Source organism: Protopterus annectens, chromosome 8.part0 (assembly GCF_019279795.1).
Source record: "Protopterus annectens isolate FY-2018-M chromosome 8.part0, PAN1.0, whole genome shotgun sequence".
NCBI classification, from domain to species: Eukaryota; Metazoa; Chordata; order Ceratodontiformes; family Protopteridae; genus Protopterus; species Protopterus annectens.
In genome coordinates this window covers 1,777,437,801-1,777,458,078 of record NC_056741.1, presented here as the reverse complement: position 1 = coordinate 1,777,458,078, position 20,278 = coordinate 1,777,437,801, and positions in this window count along the sequence as shown.

Sequence of the window (20,278 nt, the reverse complement as noted above, 5' to 3'; positions counted from 1 at the left end):
ATGAGATGTCAAACCAAGGTTTTATCTGTTTGGGTTGGTGGTAGCTCAGGTAGATGTAAAAGATCCCATGGCACCTATCTAAAAAAATAGGAGTACTTTATTACACATACATTTTCACATTATACGTCATACTTGCTTAGCAAAATGCAGAAATTCAACAGTTACAGAGACAACAAATTAAATTATACATAATAGTAAAAGGAAAAAAAAGGTCATGTAAGAATCATCCACTCCTTCTGCCACAACCATTGGTTCTGTTCTCCAATATCAAAGAGCAGTCCCACAATTTGTTGTATAATAACTGATCACAGTGAGTTAACCACAGTATCCATCTGAATGTGTTATCATTTTATTATAGGGTTACCATCTGTCCCATTTTGTGAGGGACAGTCCCTCTTTGGGCATTTGTGTCCTGACAAAATATATTAAAAATGGCAAATGTCCTGAGATTGTAGGATATAAGTATGTCCTATATTGTATGTAATAGTTGCATAAAACAGTTATTCTGTATCTAAAATACCTAAATGTTATAAGAGACAGAATAAGCAACTAAAATGCTACAAGAGTAAGCTATTATTTAGGCAAAAAGTTAAGTTCTATCCTTTGTACTGACCGTGGGTATGTGTCAGCCTGTAAAATCTGATGTTTGTCCCAAAAATGTCCCACTTTAGCCATTTGAAAAGGTGGCAACCCTATTTTATCATAAACATCTTAAAATAAGTTGTTCCTACAAGCTTACAATCATGTAATACTTTAGTCTAGAAACTGAACTCTCAGACAGTATAACTAAGCACATTCAATAGATTCTTCATAGGAACACATACTGCAGATTCTACCTAAAATCTCCATTAAAAAATATTTTAATTCATATATACTAGAAAAGCATCATTGTTTAGCAGGTACTGCTGCTAACAAAGAAAGAGATAACTCACTCCAATATTTAATGTAATAGTATTGATCCATTATCTATGAATATCACAGCCTCTTATTTTGTACAAACTGAGTTAAGGACAACATCCGTAAAACATATTTCTGTAAATATTCATTAGCAAGGTATTGAGAAACAGTTTCTGCTTTCTACGAAATTTATGATCCCAAACTTCTTTAAATTTACACCATAAAACCTGTCCTAATAAATCTGAGTTTCTGTCCTGGATTTTTGGAAAAAAAAAAAAAGTCCATTATAGATGCACAGATGCCCAAAACCTAGTTGTGTTATACAAACCTAATTCGCCTTCCCTTTGACATGGTATATGCCCCCCCCCTCCTTTTAATAGGGCCAAGCAAACTATCCCGTCTAAAAGAAAAAAATGTTTCCAATAATATTTTTCTCTACCTTTGGGAAAAGGATTAACACTTCCTATATACTCTAGCCTGGTCAGAATAAGTGTTTGGAAAGAGAAAGAAAAAGATTTCCATGTATTCAACAAGGTCGTAACCTTATTTAAAAGTTCATTTCATTCTTATTAATAAAAAGTAGAACTGCTAAAGGTAATGCCTAGTATTTTTATCTTATTTTGAAAAATAATTCTTTGTGAATAGGAAGCTATCCTGAATGCCTTACATTTTAAACATTTAATTGTAAGCTTACAGTATGCAGCTTCTGGTGTAACCTCCACCCAAAATAAAAAAAAAAAGAAAGAAAGAGTGTTTTATATCAACAGTGCTAAGTATAGCTATATTTAAGTCATCTGCATAAGGCAGTTAAGTAGGAATCAATACAGAATTAACAAGAATAAGTGACTTCTATCTGTGAAGTAATAGGCATTCAAACAATATGGCATTTTTAACTGAACAGCAGAACACTCATTGGGCAAACCTGTTTTGCAATTGTTTAAATATGAATTGCTTTTGCTAATTTCCCATTAATCAAAGGGCTAGTCCATGAATTGATATAAATATCCTGGAAAACTGATATAATTTTATTATTAATAATATAGTTTTCAAGATATCTCATAAGCTGCCATGAGCAACAGTATCATAGGCTTTGGAAATGTCACAGGCCAGAAACAATCCATTTCCATTCTGAATTTCATCAATAATTTCCTTTAAGAAGATTGATAAGTATTTAGCATTTTTATTCCAAAAATCCCACTGTAGAATCACTTTATAGTAACTTTAGATAATCTTTGCTACACAATCTTACAAAATGTTTTGTAATAAGTGTTATTGAGTTTCAGGTGTCACCAGTGGCTCTGCTGGACAGAGGCACAGAGAACTAATCTAAGGGGTCAGCGAAAGCCAACACATTCTGGCTAGGCTTATAAATGCCTTTGGGCAGATAGCCTAGTATCTACCTATGAACATATATACTGATAAGAATCTCAAGTGTGTCTAGGGAATGCATTGCTGCCCTAGGATTCTAATCAAAAATGGGTTCATCTTGTGTAAACTTAATGATGTTTAAGGAGCATTTGTTCATGTTGCAAGATAATACAGTCAAGGAAACATCAGAAGTGTGCATTTTAAGTACTTGTTTCATAAGGTTTCCTCTTATTAGTCATTAGTATTTTTTTCTCTTCATTTGTGCTACATTTGGCATTGCCCACCTTTGATTGGCAGTGGTCCATACCAGTGAACTACATTCACTTTCTAAGGAAAAAAAGTGAAAATTTTAATTTGGTCTGCCTACTGAAGTGCAAATTAGCTTGGCATCAGTGGACAGACTTCAGTACTCTAGATAGCACCAAGTGAAGAAAATGCACCTGTCAGGTAAATTTCTCTCAGGTACAAGGTGTACATGAAGTGAGTTTTGAGAAGTAATACAGGTGATACAGGGTTCGAATCTGGTTTACAGAATTTTTTTTAAGACTGGATTCAGAATAATTATTAACACCCAATGTTGCATAATAAACGAACAGGCTAATGTTTTTGATACATGATACAAATCTTACCTGCAGTCCACATGACTTTATGGTATAGATGTGTTGTAAAGTCACTTCTTTTCAATATTAATAACAATATGTGCTATGGAAGTTGTGACATATGACATTTTGTAGAGTGTGCTATCACAAAAGCAATAACATGAGCAATGTGATTATATATGTCATGTATGCTGGAAAAATTATCCATAGCTCACAATTTTTCATCATGATACTTATACAGTATATTGTAAACTCAGATGAGCTTTTGTATGGTGGCAAGAATGGCCTCTTGTCATTGTCTATGTGTCCCCTTTCTAAGCAATTGCCATTAGAGAAATTCTGGTTATGTTTAACCTAAATGCTACTTGTGGTGTTGCAAACAGATATGAAAATGATGACTGTCATGCAAATGCTATAACAGCTTTGTTCCTTGCTACATATTTCCATTAAATTTGTTGATCTGCAATACAAATTACTTTTTTTTTAATAATGCCCTTTGCATTTGTGTTTTGGTTGGCAGTAAGCAAGTGTGGTTCATTTCCTTAGAGAAAAAATTAAAAAGAAATGTAATATGGGCTTTCTTCTGAAGTGCAAACTAGCCTGGTGCTGGTGTATGGCAGTCAGCACTCTGTAAAGTACTCAGAAACAAAAAAACACCTATCAGGTAACTTTCTCTGTAGAATAAGGTGTAAGTGAAGTGTGTTTAGAGAAATAGCACCGGTGAAGCAAGGTCCATATCCTGTTAATTGATACTTTTACAGATGGGATCTGAATACGTGTTTGCATGCATTTCATTATAACATTGTGTGGTTGTTCGAAACTGAACTATTCTCAGTACTGCTAACAGCATGTAAGCTATTGTCTGTCCAATTTTCCATTATTTGGTATTACCTGCAGTCCTGATAATGTGTGCCAGAAATTAAAGTTCTGATGTGGCAAGGAAATGTGAAATGGATAAATGTGCCACTGTAAAACACTTTCTGCTATGTCCTGCAATTGATGTAATTTTCATTTAATGTTTTCCTATTTTTGATGCTTTTTGAAATTGCACTGAGCTCAGCAGCATGCAAACATGTTTCATTTCTTAAGAAAAAAGTGAACATTTTAATTTTAGATACCTTCTGTAGTGCAAACAATCCTGTCACCAGTGCATGCCTATCAGCACTTTGGATAGTACTTCGGGAATAAATTCCACCACTCAGGTAGCTGTTTCTATGGCCAGCTTAAAGAAATAGGAAAGCTGATGTGGGGTTTAAGTCCAGTTGACAGATAGTTTTAGAGAGGGGGGCAGAATGCCATTTGTCACAACATTTAGATTAGGAATGTCACATTAAATACACAGGAGCATTATAATTATGTTTATTGCAAAAACAGTGTTATTATTGTTTGCTAGAAGCCCTACATAATCTGTATAAATTATATTAAGCATGACAATGATGATAGTTAATGTAGAATGCACACATATAGGTATGCTGAGCATAATATTTTTGTTCTAATTCTGTATGTAACCTAACCCACCATGTATTACTCAGGTTATGCAAATGCATGCTTATGAAATGCATTTACAAATGCAAATACTGCCTTTTACATAGAAACACAGGCCCATGAATAACTAAAGTTGCAGACATACAGGCATCTATGAAACATATCTCCTGTCATTGTTACATTAGTATAACTCTAATTACATGTTAAAATGTAATTTCTTTCTGGGGCACTGACAGTAAAAAAAAAAGTTTAACACTTTATCCTTTTTTTTTTCTCACGGGCTTGATTCCCAAGTGGTGCTACTCAGTCTTACTAGTGTGTACGTTCCAACAGTCCAGTATGGCACAATTCATACCATTTTCCTCCAACCAACAATAATTATAACAAATACCACAGAACATTTCAGTGCTTAACACTGAACATGTGTCAATAGTTTGAGCTTCACACACGGTCAGGTCTCACTTTCATATTTCATACCTTCTGTGATTTTTGATGTACTTGTTGACAATTTGTCTGGAAAGCCATTGCTGTGCTTTTAATTGTGCAAATGCAGCTGGTAAGGCTGTGCATTGGTCCACACCAGCTGTTAATTGTGAGATCTGGATTGGGCAGCAACTCAAACCCATATTTCTAGCTTGACTGCTGCTGATATGGCTGGTAACAGTAGGGATAGTTTTCCATTTAAAGCATGGGGTGTTGAGGAGTCCAGGATTTTTTGACACTCCTTGTAATGCACTACACCTGTAGGCTGCTGCAGGGCGACTATACCAGGTCTCAGTATAAGGCTGAGGCTTGGAATAATATGGTCAAGACTACTCCAGTGCAACTGGTATCCAATGCACTAGGGAGTAATGTCATTACTACAACAGTGACATGAAGAGGCACACATAGGACCTCTTAAGTCAATGGGAGGATGAATTTAGGACTGCAAATACTTCTCAGTTATGAAAGTATACTGACACAGCACCTGTCTATGATATGGTATTAAAGTAAAATAAAATATGATACCCAAGGAGATAAACTGCAAGGTAGCAAAAAGATGCACCAACAAAGGAAAACATACCAAGCAGAACATGGCAAGAACTCATACAATTATAAAGCTGTTAAAACCTAAATAATGGCAATGCTGTTTAAAAAACACACGTTTATTAAAAGATAAACACTTTTGTAAATTATATTTGCTTCATCAGATCATAATGATCTGATGAAGTTTTTTTAAACAGCAGAGCCATTATTTACTCTTCTTCTCTAAAGTCAAGATACTGTCACCTGCTCCAATCTGCATTCTATCAAAATTCATGCCCGGCAGACCAATATGGCTAAAGGATATCTCCTTCAACAACCTAGTCCAAGCTGGTGATATCCATCCTAACCCTGGTCCTACATCCTTTTTTAACAACACTCATGCCTTACCCTCTTCGTCCTTTCTCAACACCCTAAAGATTTTTACAATTAATGCAGAAAGTCTAAACAACAAAGTACACCAATTTCAAGCTTGGTTAAGCCATAACCAACCAGATATCTTAGCCATCTCCGAAACCTGGCTCAAGCCCTTTATCTCCGACTCTGAGATTCTGCCCCCAGGATTTCACTGTCTCAGAAATGATCGACTTACTAAAAAATGTGGAGGCACTGACCTAGTCTACTCCAACCTTCTTACCTTAATTCCCATCCAAATTCCAATTACAGAACACTAAACTAACCACTGGAATTCTAAAACTAAATAAACATAAAATATCTGCATCATTGCCCTATATATCTCACCTGGTAACAATATCTCTATACTTGAAAATATTCTCCTATGGGCCTCTACTGAAATTAACTATGAAACTTATATCCTTGGTGATGTGAATATTGACTGGAATAAAATCAATTGCCCCTCTCCCTCCCTATTCATTAACCTCTATAACTTCAGTCAATCCTCTCCATCACTCAACCTAACAAAATAAACCCTCCTGGATTCACTATAGATTGGATCTTAGTCTCAGATCCAAATAAAATAACCAATTCTGGCACAATTCCTGATGCCTTTAGTGACCACCTCCCAGCCTTCATGCATCGCTCAACTAGTTCCTTCCCACACCAGTATTAATATATTCAAACTCATACTCTCAGTAGCTTCAACCCAACAACTTTCTCAAATACTTTCAAACAAATGAACTGGCAAATTCTAAACATCCTTCCTCTTGACAAGGCTATAGAATACTTCAACTCTGTCTTCCTTGATACTTTAAACTCACTAGCCCCAATAAGAAACAAAAGGATAAAAACTAAAACTGCTCCTTGGCTATCCAAAGAGACAAAACAGATTATGCACCACAGAGACAAACTATGGAAGCTTTACCAAAACAATAAACTGGCCAAAATCTTGCTCCAATATAAACAGCTCCACAACCATGCAAAACAACTAATCACCAAAGACAAAAAATCCTACTATATCAAACTTCAGTCCAATAACAATAAAATCCCCCAAAATTCTGGAACTCAATAAACTCACTCCACAATCCAGGCTCCAAGAATAATCCCTGTCCTGACCCAAGTAAATCTGACCTCGAACTAGGCTCTGAATTTAACTCATTTTTCATATACACTATTATTACCCTCACCAAAACATTTCCCAATAATAACCCAACTGCTCTACACTCTCCCCCTTCTAACTCACTTCATCTGTTTGAACTCAAACCCATCTCCACTAACTTTATACATAAACTTTTGTCCAAACTTAAATCTTGCTGTAACACAACTGGCAATATTCCCTCTTCCTTCCTAAAATGTGCTGCTGAAGGCATTGCTCTCCCAATCAGCATCATTATCAACTAATCCATAAAAGAATCATATGTTCCCAAACTCTGGTTCTCAGCTTATATTCTTCCTCTTCATAAAGGAGGCAAAAATACCAGCATCTGAAACTTTCACCCCATTGTTTTGCTCTTACCAATCTCCAAAATCCTAGAAAAAGTGCATCCACCTCCAACTTATGATTTCCTGACCCAAAACAATCTTCTCACTCCTACCCAGCATGGCTTCCATCCAGGCCATAGCACAATAACCGCTCTACTCTCTTTCCTAGAAGCTGTCAATCAAGCTCGAGATTCGAGCCACTTAGTTTCTACTGTTTTACTCGATCTGTCTAAAGCCTTTGATACTGTTTCCCACAAGCACCTACTCTGTCATCTCTCAAACCTTAATCTCTCACATAATGCTTTGTTATGGTTCTCCAGCTATCTATCAGACAGATCACAGGCAGTCAAATGGAAGAACTCCATCTCTTCCTTCCTACCTACGCCAACTGGCGTACCACAGGGATCCATCCATGGGCCAATGCTTTTTAACATCTTCATCAATAACTTTCACACTGCTATTCCTGATGCTAAAATCATTCAATACGCAGATGATTCAACCTTAGTCTGCTCTGCCTCAAACCTCTCTGAATTGCTGACTAAAACCCAAACTGCCTTCTCAACAACTGAAAACTGGATGCGCCAAAACCACCTCTCTCTCAATGCAAATAAATAAAAAATTCTACTATTCCCTTCCACAAAGACCCTCTTCTATGATAAAAACTACTTCAAAGTCTATAGTCAAACCAACTCACCTATAGAAGTGGTCCCCTCTGCAAAACTATTTGGCATTACTGTAGATGAACACCTCAAGTTTGATATTCATATTCAACAAAATATTAAGAAAACCCACCAAAAGCTAGGTATGCTGTATAGGAATAATCATGTTCTCTCCAACTCTACCAAGCAACCAAGCAAACTCTGGCCTTGACTTATCTTCTTCCTTCCTTATTATATGGAGACTCTCTCCTAACCAACCTGTCCTCCTCTATTACCTCTAAACTAGAAAACTGCTACAACAAAATCTCTAAATTTGCCTCTAAATCTAAAAATACCACCCATCACTGCCTAACCCTACAATCCCTGAATTGGCTTGAACTCCCAAACTACCTAGACTATCTCCAGCTCACTACTACACATAGACTCATATTTCATCCAACAAAATGTCCCACTCTAACTTCCTTCCCCCTTATACACCCAACAGAGCTCTCAGATCTGAAAATCAGAACTTAATTACTATCCATAAACCTAAACATCCTGCTGGCCAGCTTCTCCTATCTTTCTTACTAGGCAAAAAATGGAATCCCCTTCCCTCCACACTAAGAACCATACCAAGCTCAGAAAACTTCAAAACCCAACTATTCAAACACCTGTCCAGTAAATGGAAATGTACCTGCCTTCACCCAACCTAATTCAAGGGGGTTCTCGCTCTAGTTCCCAAGCTCTACAACTCTCATAGTTATCTTCCTATGAGCCTAAGCTCTCCACAATTTCTATATCTTCTCTCTAAGCTCACAACAACCCCTACAGCTACCCTCACACAGCCCAACTTTGTAAATATTGTAAATAGCATTCTACTGTTGATGTGTGTATGTAAAGTGTATTTACATTTTCTTAAAAGGTTTGTATGTAAACTGTTTCCACAACTAACCCATATCTGTTTTCCTCAAATTAAATTGTATGATCCCTACCTTCAAGCTTAATGAATTTGTTAACTATGCACAATACTGAATGCATTTATGAGTAACTATTCTACATAATATCTTTAATATTAACTATTGGTTGTATCTAAATTGTATAATGCATCTTGGAGCTTTTCTCCCCAGGCCTCCACTGAAAATGGGTCAATTCGGCCTAGTGGACTTCCCCGGTAATCAAATTGCACATACATAAATAAATAAATAAATTTAGCTTTTAACAGCTTTATAATTGTATGAGTGCCTGCCGTGTTCTGCTTGGTATGCTTTTCTTTGAAGATATGGTACTAATTAACCAGCAAACACAGTTATTCATTATGCTTTCACAATCTATTTTTTTCTGTACTGTACAGCTGCAGCAGAGATAGCAGAAAAAATAAGGGTGTATCAGGACAGACTAACTTGCCTTAGATATGCATGGGATAAGTTTTTATCATGTCTGAATGCACGACCGAGAATTATTTTCAGTCTATCACTGTATATCATCTTGAGCAGACATAACAACTTTGGTATCAAGCATACATGCCTGCCCAATAGCTCTTGATGAGTTCATTAGGCAATGAGTACATCATCTTAATTGTGTGTGGATTCAATACCCACTAACACATATTAGATTTTTTTTCAGGATATCATGTAGAAGATGTACAATACTGCATGACATTAACAATTACATTTTGTCAAATGCAAGTATTACTTTTCAAAGCAGGTGTTATATGGCAAGTGAAATACATGATTATATTATTCATATCATACCAATGTGATTGAATGAATTTATGACACATTAATGCCATCCCATCATATCTGGTTATGGCCAAGGTGTACTTATGTATTTCTCATATTGGGTTATGCATTGCAATAATTAAGTGATGTGACATGCCATTGACCTACTTCTCTCTTTTTTGTCTACTCCCACGTTCTCTCTCTCTTTTCATGTGTTTATTTTTATCCTTTCAATACATTGCTGCTAAAAACAAAATAACCATTAGAACAAGAATGTAGACTGGCCACTGGGGCTTGGCCTGCCATACCTCCAGAGATGGCTGTGTCAACACCACCACAGGCAGCACAGACACCCAACACATCTGGGTTGCAACCTGTCAGCATTTATCCTTACAACTCCTGCCCTACCTGCTCTGCATCAAGAACAAAAAACTCCAGCCACTGGAAAAGCTGAGCAGATCTGGGTCTATATGAGATCAACGAATGATTAAATGTTTGAATCGCCCCTCACACCCGCCTACTTAAATATAACAACTCAAAGATCATGCTACAGTGTAGGGAAGGGGAAATTTCCTGTTTCAGCACTGTAGTGCACTGATGTGCAGTCTCGGAGTTGGTATATTTAAGTAGTGGGGGGGGTGTAGGGGGTACAGGGAGGTTTGCACCCCTGCTAAAACCCTTTTCTTATTTTTGTTTTGTTTAATTTTTTTTTTTACATCTTCGAACATTTAAATGTTTGATCTCTAAAGGTCGACCTTTAGAGATTCAAACATTTAATCGTCCATTGATGTAATATAGACCAGCAGATCTATAGTAATTTATTCAAAAAGCAGTAAAACCACAAAGCTTTCAGGCTAATGCCCTTCCAAGGATAACCATAAGGCATTTTACAACTATATATGTAGCCTAAAAGGTAGAACCCAAGAATGTGCAGAACTAGTGACCAACAGTATCACACACAGTGACCCCACAGAGATAGGACACCTGCTAACAGATAGGTTTGGTGAAAATTTTACCCCTTATCCCCTCCAAATTTATCACAAACCTTGCCCCAAACTCCCACCACCCTACATATCTGAAGAACAGGTCATCAATACCCTGTCATAGGCAAAAAACACAACCTGTATAGTAACAGATGACATCCCAGGCTGTAATCTAAACAGAATAAAACATGAACTAGCATCACCATTAAGTACCCTTTTCAATCATAGTATAACCACAGGCTTTGTTCCTACAGAATGGAGAACAACAGCAGTTATTCCCCTCCACAAAAGTGGCCTAGCAACAAACCCAGGGAACTACAGACTGCTCCTTTTTGGCATTTACTTCACTAAAATTAAGGCCAATGTCACTGGTTTCCGACTGACTAAATCTGCAGATGATTGCTGTCATTGAATACCACACTGACACAAATGTTTTCAGGAAGGGCTGACACAGACAAACAACTAGTGTCAGAGCTGTGGACTAAAACTAAATGCTAAGAAATGTGTAACAGCATCCTTCGGAAAGTCATCCACCCCTTGTAACTATCATATTGACAACACACCCCTTAGAGTTGACCCAGTAGTCAGGGACTCAGGGAAACACATAGACAGTAATCTATCCTTTGACCATCATGTGTCTACAGTAATGAGGAACTCATTCTATGTTGCGGAACTTATAAACAAAGGTATGGCATCTAGGTCCAAGAAAGTGATTGTTCCACTATATTTGGCATTCATCAGACCTATCCTTGAGTACAATGTCCCCTTTGGTATGTAACTAGCTAGGCATATCCAACAAATGGAGCATTCACAGAAGTGCATCACTAAAAGAATACAAGCACAGAAAAGCAAAATGTCCTTTGCTGACCGACAAAATGCCCTATCCCTGTATTCTGTGTTCTACAGGCTGTTGAGTGGGGATCTATGCCTGGCATAGAGGTCATTGTCAGACCCCATGCTGTTGGACCTCCTGCATATCTGCAAAACAAACAGCACCAGAATTACCTGTTCTAAAGACATAAACCTTGCCTGTGATATAAATAGGGCATGCTGGAAAGACAGGTATATATCCCAGAAACTATCCTGCCTCTGGAACAGGCTTCCAATCCATGTGAAGCAGAGGTCCTCCTAGCCCAATTCAAGTGTAACTTGGACAATTGGATGGGGAACAGGAAATATTTCCCTGGCTTGGTACTAATGTCTCTAATGGACACAAGCAACCTGTAAATGGTTCATCTCCCAGGCCCATGCTTGTAAATGTTTCATCTCCCAAGCCTCTGCTTACACTTATGAAGGGTACGAGAACTTCTCAGATTTGGGATGCATGGCTAGGCTTAAAAAGGACATTGTGGTCATTAGCCTAGTAAACACCTATGAACCTATGAATAATCTCCATCCCTGACTGTCTGTCTTATATGTCATGTATGTCTGCACCTGCTAACTAACTTACTCTACCTACCTACCCAACCATCTCATTCTTAATCACCATCCCAACATTCCTCTCATTCTAAAACAAAACAAACACATACCTCTCTACTTCACTTATGTGTCATCTTGACACACTTACCATGTGTCCTACCCTCTGCTTTCCACCCCATTTTCACCAACCTCCTTTTTCACACATTTAATCTGGTCAAAAAACAGAATCACATACAACACACACACAGCCAGAAATGGCCCATCAAAAAGCCTTCATTTTTTTGTCCACATCATTTGCATGGAGGTTGTCATTATGCACAAATACTGAGTGATGGTAGACATTTAACTTCCTCTGGCAAACCCTGAAGATTTTAATTTCAGCCACACTAGCAATGGTAACTTCATACACATGTGCTTAAATCTGATGTGCTCTATGAATATAGAGTAAATTCAAAAGTCCAAAGTGTTACAATAATGTGTAACCTTTTCACACATAATCCATCACTGTTATTCCGAAGTGCACTGTCATATTTAGGATGTGTCTGTTTGTATTGTCATTGCACATTATGTAAGCATAAGACAAGACAACTGACAGTGATACAAAATATATATACTATGTGCATGCAATCATCCTGGGTATTAACTCTCATGAATGTTTGACAACTCATTGTTTTACACTTGTGATTATCACTGACACCGCATTCTGTGAAACAGGTACATGCCCCTCATAGTAATGCAATGTACATGAATGAATGTATATAAATCTTAACAGAGAAGTATGTGATTATATGGCTTAAGCCCAGTGCTCTTATGTTGGCCTGTCCAGACACATACATTTATCCCAAAACCTATGATGCACAGTAACTGATGCTCTAAACAGTGAAATTTTACTAATTACAAATGTGCATTTTCATATTATTAAAGTCAGACTTCTTCTCTGGCCTTGCGATTCATACTGTCATCTAGATTTGGTAACAAGATAGGTAGGAGGTTTAATACTCACAGTGGTGAACTTTTCTGTGTGTTTCTAATGAAAGGTATGTAACACCTCAGTGACCACAGTGACAAATGTGATGTGTCCACTTTCATACAGGATAAGAATTTAACTTTGGACACAGCTCCCTCTGTAATTTATCCCACTTTAAACACAAATATCCTCTCAGCAAAACAATGATGAGATCATCCTGTCAAAAGTGCAACCTCTCCCCTTAACAGTCAAACTTCTCCTGTGACACTTGTGGCTAATGCAGTGTTCTCTAGATTCTATAACCTAGATAGGTAGGAGGTTCATTTCTCCCAGTGGTAAACTTGTGTGTGTGTGTGTGTGTGTGTGTGTGTGTGTGTGTGTGTGTGTGTGTGTGTGTGTGTGTGTGTGTGTGTGTGTGTGTGCGTGTGTGCGGAGGTAGTTCTCATGGCAAATCTTTTTTTTTCTTGAATAGAGTTTCTAGCAAATTTATATAATGTTCTGTAATAATTTTTGTATGCAACAATTGAAATGTTATGTAATAATCTGCTATTACTTTTTGTTCATGCATTTATATGTTAATCATTTTATGTTTATCTTTTTATTAATCTTTTCAAGTGGAACTTATCTCCCCGGGCCTCTGCTGAAAATGGACATGCATCCAGTTAGACTAACCCGGTCAACAAATGTAAAATAAATAAATAAATAATAAAATAAGTAACAGCTCAGTGACAAATATGCTGTGTTCACCTCCAGTTAGGAGAATAATTTAACTTTAGACACAGCTCCCTCAGTACTTTATCCCTCTTTTAACACATACATCTTCTCTGCAACACACTCATGAGCACATCCTTTCATAAATGCATTCTCTCATTATAAAAGTCAAACATCCTCTGTGGTGCTTGTGGATAATAATGTGTTCTCTAGATTCTCCAACTAGATAAGTAGGTGGTTCAAATCTCACAGGGTGGGAATTGTGTGTGTGTGTGTGTGTGTGTGTGTGTGTGTGTGTGTGTGTGTGTGTGTGTGTGTGTGTTTCTACTAATAGATAAATAAAGCATTAACAATAATTGTGCTGTACCCACTTTCTGTCAGAAGAAAAATTTAACTTTGGTCATTGTTCACCCTGTACTTTATCCCACTTTGATCACAGGCATCGTCTATGCATGACGTTGATGAGGTCATCCATTCAAAAGTGCACTCTCTCCCCTTAATAGTTAGACTTGTCCTGGAGGGCTATCCCACTTTTACCCCAAACATCTTCTGTACATCACACTGATGAGGTCATCATGTCAAAAGTGCACTCCCTAGTCTTACAAGTCAGACTTCTGCTGTGGTGATTGCAGTTAACTAGAATAGTATAATTAGAGAGGTAGGAGGTTCAAATCTAACATTAGTTAATTAATGTGACTGTGTGTACTGTCATGTAAAATTGTACCTGAAACAACACCCTTTATGTAAACGTCCACATAGAAGATGTAGATTCACTGGCAGAGGGCTACCCTATAAATTTGTAGCACTCGCAGGCAATACATAATACTATCAAAAATTAACTACATTCCATAAGTAGTACGAATTATCCTGTGGTACCAGCTGTTGATACTATGTTCACTGGATTAGGGAGGAGGTTTGAATCCAGCAATAACTGGAGTGTGTGTGTTTGTCTGTCATGTTGTGTAGAGAAGGCTTCTAATGCATGTAATATGTGTAGCTGTGTACTGTTACTGTACACTTTAACACCTCCACATCTTTTTAGAAGAACATCATCATATTAAAGAATGGTGATGTCAGCCATTCAAATGTGCACTGTCACAATTATAAAACATCTTGTGTGGTGCATGCTCTTCGGGCAGTGTTCTATAACTTGTGATCTTAGGTACTCTGTTCAAATCCAGCCATTACTCTTTTGACTCACTTTTGTTAGTATGACTGTCAGTATGTATGTAGGTAACAATGTTCTTACTCAGCTATCTTCTGTGTACACATGGGTCTACTTCAAAACATTGAAATCTCATAACATTGAACTTCAAAACACTGAGAACATAACAATGAAAACCCAAAACAATGAAACCTCAGAACACTGAAACATTACATCATAAAATTGAAAACTACAACGTGCATGCAAATAACATTCCCCTCTACCTATAACAACACCCAACTAACAAACACATTTTTACTACACCCATGTGGAGGGCTCTACCCCACCTCCCTTAAATTTAATATAACAACTCCAACAGTGGAAAAAAGTTAATTTTCTAACCTCACTGTATTGCAATCACCATACAGAATGTAAACATAATGTCTAAATCACCTACCTGCATGGCCTAAAAACATGTACAGATTGGTGAAATAAACACTTTTTCTTCCTATTCACTTCTCTCAGCACTTCTCAGAACACTAACTTAACTTCCATGAAAACAACAAATTCATATGCTAACATTCTGTATGGTGATCATGTTACAGTGGGGTAAGGAAATTAACTTTTTTCCACTGTAGTGCAAACTAGAAGTTGGTATATTTAATTTACTGGGGGGGGGGGTGCAGTGGGGCATAAACATAGTAAAAAGTGCATTTCTTACTTTGTTGTAGTTATAGGTGGACGGGATGTTATTTACATGTGCATCATAGTTTTCTGTGTTATAATGCATACTTTCAGTGTTCTGAGTTTTCATTGTTTTGGGTTTTCAGTGTTTTGGGGTTTTGATGTTATGGTCTCAATGTTTTGAATTTCAGTGTTATGACATTTCAATGTTTTGACGTAGACCCGTACACATATAGCTTGGAAATCCTATAACAAGAATTTATGATAATTTCGCACACAATATTGATAATAAGTGATGCTATGGGATGACATTTGGCTTTTCCATGAGAACTGCTAAGGCCTCTCCTGTGGTGTGAGGACATTGCACAATATTCTGTATGCTGTTGCCTCAGTAACAAAGGCATGTGCTTGAATCCATGATTACCTACATATTATGCATGATTGCCATTCTCCCATCACAGTAATGATTGCATTATGCATCACATATGTTTGAGTATACCTAGCAGCAGGCAATGCTGTATGAGAAATATACATATAACAGCAGTGTTTTAAAGAAATTACAAGCACACATATCCCTTGCAATAACATGATGTCATAGCTTCAAAGACCCAAATATCTCACAATTGTAGTAACACATGCACAGTGGTGTGTTCACTCTTCGCAGTATCATGTATCTTCTGTTGTCACATAGTCAGGTGTTCAAAACCCACACTGACTGTAAGAATTGTGTGTCCTACTGCTGTTATGCATGCATGACAACCACACCTTTATAACATGTACAATTACAGTGGGAGAAATCACCCCATTCCTTTTATGTCATATAAATTATTTGTAATACAGTTATATGATGTAATGACTTCACATAGATGGAGTCTCACAGCTTTGTTAACACTTCCTCTGTGGTGCATATGATTCATGCACATGCAATTAATCAGTAAACTTACATCACTTGCTGTTTAATTCCAGCAAAGGGAATAATATATGAATGTGCCGACATAACACAAATGGCACTACATGAAATTAATATTCAAAGTTTTTACTTTAGAGAAAGAAATATAAACTAATTTTGTAATTTCTTGCCAGTTAAACAGTTGTTCTGTGAATGCTGTGGTGTGAGTGTTCCTGCATGACATGCATTGAGGAAGATGACTACAGCATATCAACACAAATGCGGTCCAAATCTGGGACAATGTTGTACAAAACAACAGAACACCTTCCTTGGCCAGGAAACATTGATATTGCAATACTCACAGTGGGAATATTAACATACTTACCTCCTTGTCATCATTCTGACAAAAATATGCTGGCTAAATTAGCCTCAGATGTCTTTTATTACTTCACACATTAATTTAATTTAATTTATTTGTGATAAGATCCATTGCTATACCATCTGGCAGATGCAGTCAATAGGCAATATGAATCAAATAACATCTGTCTGTCAGATAACAGTGGCAGACAGGAGTGGCTTAGGCAAAGAAATTATTTATCACAGTCAGAGGGCAATGGTTTTAAGGCATCACCCTCCAAGTTAAAGGATCCATACCCATTACAATTGGGAAGTGCTGTAAGCTCTGTTCATTATGACACACACACACACACACACACACACACACACACACACACACACACACACACACACACACACACACAATATGCCTATTTCTGTAACATCATAGGTCGATACGCATCTTTCTGATATTTGTCCTGGCATGTGTTTTAGCCTGGCAGTTTACAAAAATCATTGATTGTTCACAGGTATTACTTAATTTCCATACAGTAATGCACTGTATTGCATGTCTTCCTCCAAACATTTATGTATTACTGTAATTATAGTTAATTCTAGTCTTCACACTGTACATCTTTATAGGATATGATTACTCACCTAACATTTCTTACTGCATGGCATTACACAAGTTGATCATCATAAAGTCAGATTGGCCTGTGTTAGGACACTTTCTTGTGTATATCTGCTGTTTACATACTGTTATGGTAGTGTTCATTGTAAGTTTTTGTGAGCATGTCAAATATAATCCTGTAGAAGATGTACTCCATTTAAAAATGGAGACCTTGAACTATTGCATTGTCATCAGATCTGTGTTGTCATTCATCACTTGTGTATTTTGAATACTGTTATATTACTGTTTAAGATAGACATAAATATACAACACATACTTGTCTAGTACATGTGACGTGCCTAACACAACAGCTGTATAGCTCACTTCTTCTTGTTTCTACATGAAGAAGTGGACAAAAGAGTACAGTACTGTAAGTTATCACATATACATTATCTGTATATACTTCATAATCAATAATTGCAGTCTCTGCGAATAACCCCTGATGTATCTACCCACTGTCCTTGTTTACTATTGTCTTAACTCATCATGTTATCAACATTAATATCACATTTACTCCACTTTCATAAAATGCTGCAGTGTGTCCTTCTCCTATCTGTTGTTAGCCTATCCACTTTTAGTTACGGACATGGGTAAAGAATTCAGAACAGGATTAATTATTATTATATCAATATGGACATCTTTCTGTTTAAAATGTTTCTTTGTGACATGATCACATCTAGCTGCACTACATGGGTACATTTTATCCATTTAACCTCCCTTGAATTTATTTCTGCACTATTAACATTGTATGCTGTGTACATTCTGCACATTAAACGTCCCCTGCATCTTAAGTTAACTTGCCTTTAAGTCATATAAGCTGTCCATACATACTTGTATAATAGGTTTGCCTACAGGTAAACAGTTTTGTTTACATTGTGTGCTTATGATTCCCAGCACCATATCATGGTCACCTTTACCACTATTAGCTATGAAACAGTGTGTGGAAATGTATAAGTGGGATGAGCAGGATGCATATTCAGTGAGCATTGCTGCTCATTGTACTAATGATCTGTAATCATGTAGGCATCAAGCAAAACCTACATAGTTGTTAATAAAGCCCATGGACAGATTTCAGAAGAAAAGTCTCAGCAAGTACAAAAGATATATTGTAGAAAGGCTCTTTTCCTACATGAATAAAACTAAGAGCCTAAAGGAGATATAAGTGCCCCAAAAACATGCCAGTCAATATACTGACCAAAAAGTTGATGAAATTCAAATAACAGTTAACCTTATAACCTGATAAGGAAAGTTTGTGGCAGCTGAAGCTATTTTATGAACCAGATTTGCATAGGTTATAGTGTTTTTCTGTGGTAGATCACAAACTGCACTTGATCCATGCATCCCAGAGAAAAACAGTGTGAGCCTGCTCCATGCTTTTTAACTTCTGACCCTGATTACAGAATATCCTTTGAAATTGTAATGATTAACAACAATTAATTAACAATTATTGAAACAGCACAGTAGTGCAGCAGTTAGTGTTGTCATCTCTCAACAAGAGTTCTCTCATTCGATTCTCTGCCTTCTGTGCAGTGTCTGCATGTCCTCCCTGCATTTATGTGGCTTTTCTCCAAGTGTTCCTGTTTCCTCTCACATTACAAAACATGTATCTGGAGCATTTATCCACAGGCCTCCACTGAAAATGTGCTGTGTCCCTGTTGGACTTTCCTGGTAAACAAATGTTAAATAAATAAATAAATAACTTATATCGCCACAAGAAGCTGCAGGTGTGGAGAGATGTGGAAATGCAAGTAACTAGTGTTTTATGGATAGAAAATTAAATTATTTTAATTATTTCAATTCTGATAATGTATGTAAGTTGCTTTTACAATGATCTGTGTGGTGATACTACTTTGTACTTTTCTGCTCAGTTCCACCAAATTGCACTTTTTAGTCTGTTCTGGAACCTTTGCCTTATATTTTAATTAGTAGTTTTGGGAAGATTGTGTTTCTGCTTTATTCTGCACTTCTATTTCCACATGTAGAATTACCCGTAAAAGCTATCCATTTGTTTTTTTTTTAACCCTGCAATCCTATAGTCTTGTAGTTTAATTCACAGTTGTGGCAGAATTGTGCACAGCTACCAGATTTTTGCATTAATCATTTAATACTACATTTTGCCCAAAAACAGTGTTACTGGTAAATTTCTACACAGTCTGGTGCCTTAAGTGTAGTAAAAGTTCAATAGTGAGAAAATTATGCCTGTTCCTATTTGTACTTCATTTCTTTTATATTCTGCTTTTCATTTTCCTGTTTGTAGTCTGTGTCTACCCCATCCCCCACTAACACATTAAGCTAAACATTCTGAAAGAGCTCCAATACTCCCTTTATTTAAAAGCATGCCTCTGTAGCTAGCTTTTATGTTCCTTGAAATTTTTCCAACATCCCACTCTTGCTGTTGTTGTTTTATAAGGCCGTGTCTCTGCCTTCTACCCCTTATGATAATCTGATTACTAAAGTCCCTCCCTCCCCTCTTTAATTGCTATTGATTGTTGTATAAGCAGTTAGGTACTCATTCCACCCATTGTTTTCCATAGATACATGAGACTGAGTGCACACCCAGCAAACCAATATTGCTCTTGAGTAAACTTCTTACTACATATTGTCTCCTGCTCAATTTATTTGAAGATCAGGATAGCTTGAAGCTTTAACCTGCATTCCATAAGTGTTTTATTTCTATCCAGTGCCATCCAGGCAAAGTTAAGTACCTTTGATTGCTAAATCGCTCTTATGTTATTCTGAGTGATTGCTATGATTTCATGCTTTAATGTATATATTTCACTGATTTTTTTGTAAAAAAAGAATTGCTCTTCCTCTCACTGTTACTGCTGTATGACTGCCTTGAAATTGCCTTCAGGAAGGGCTTTCCATC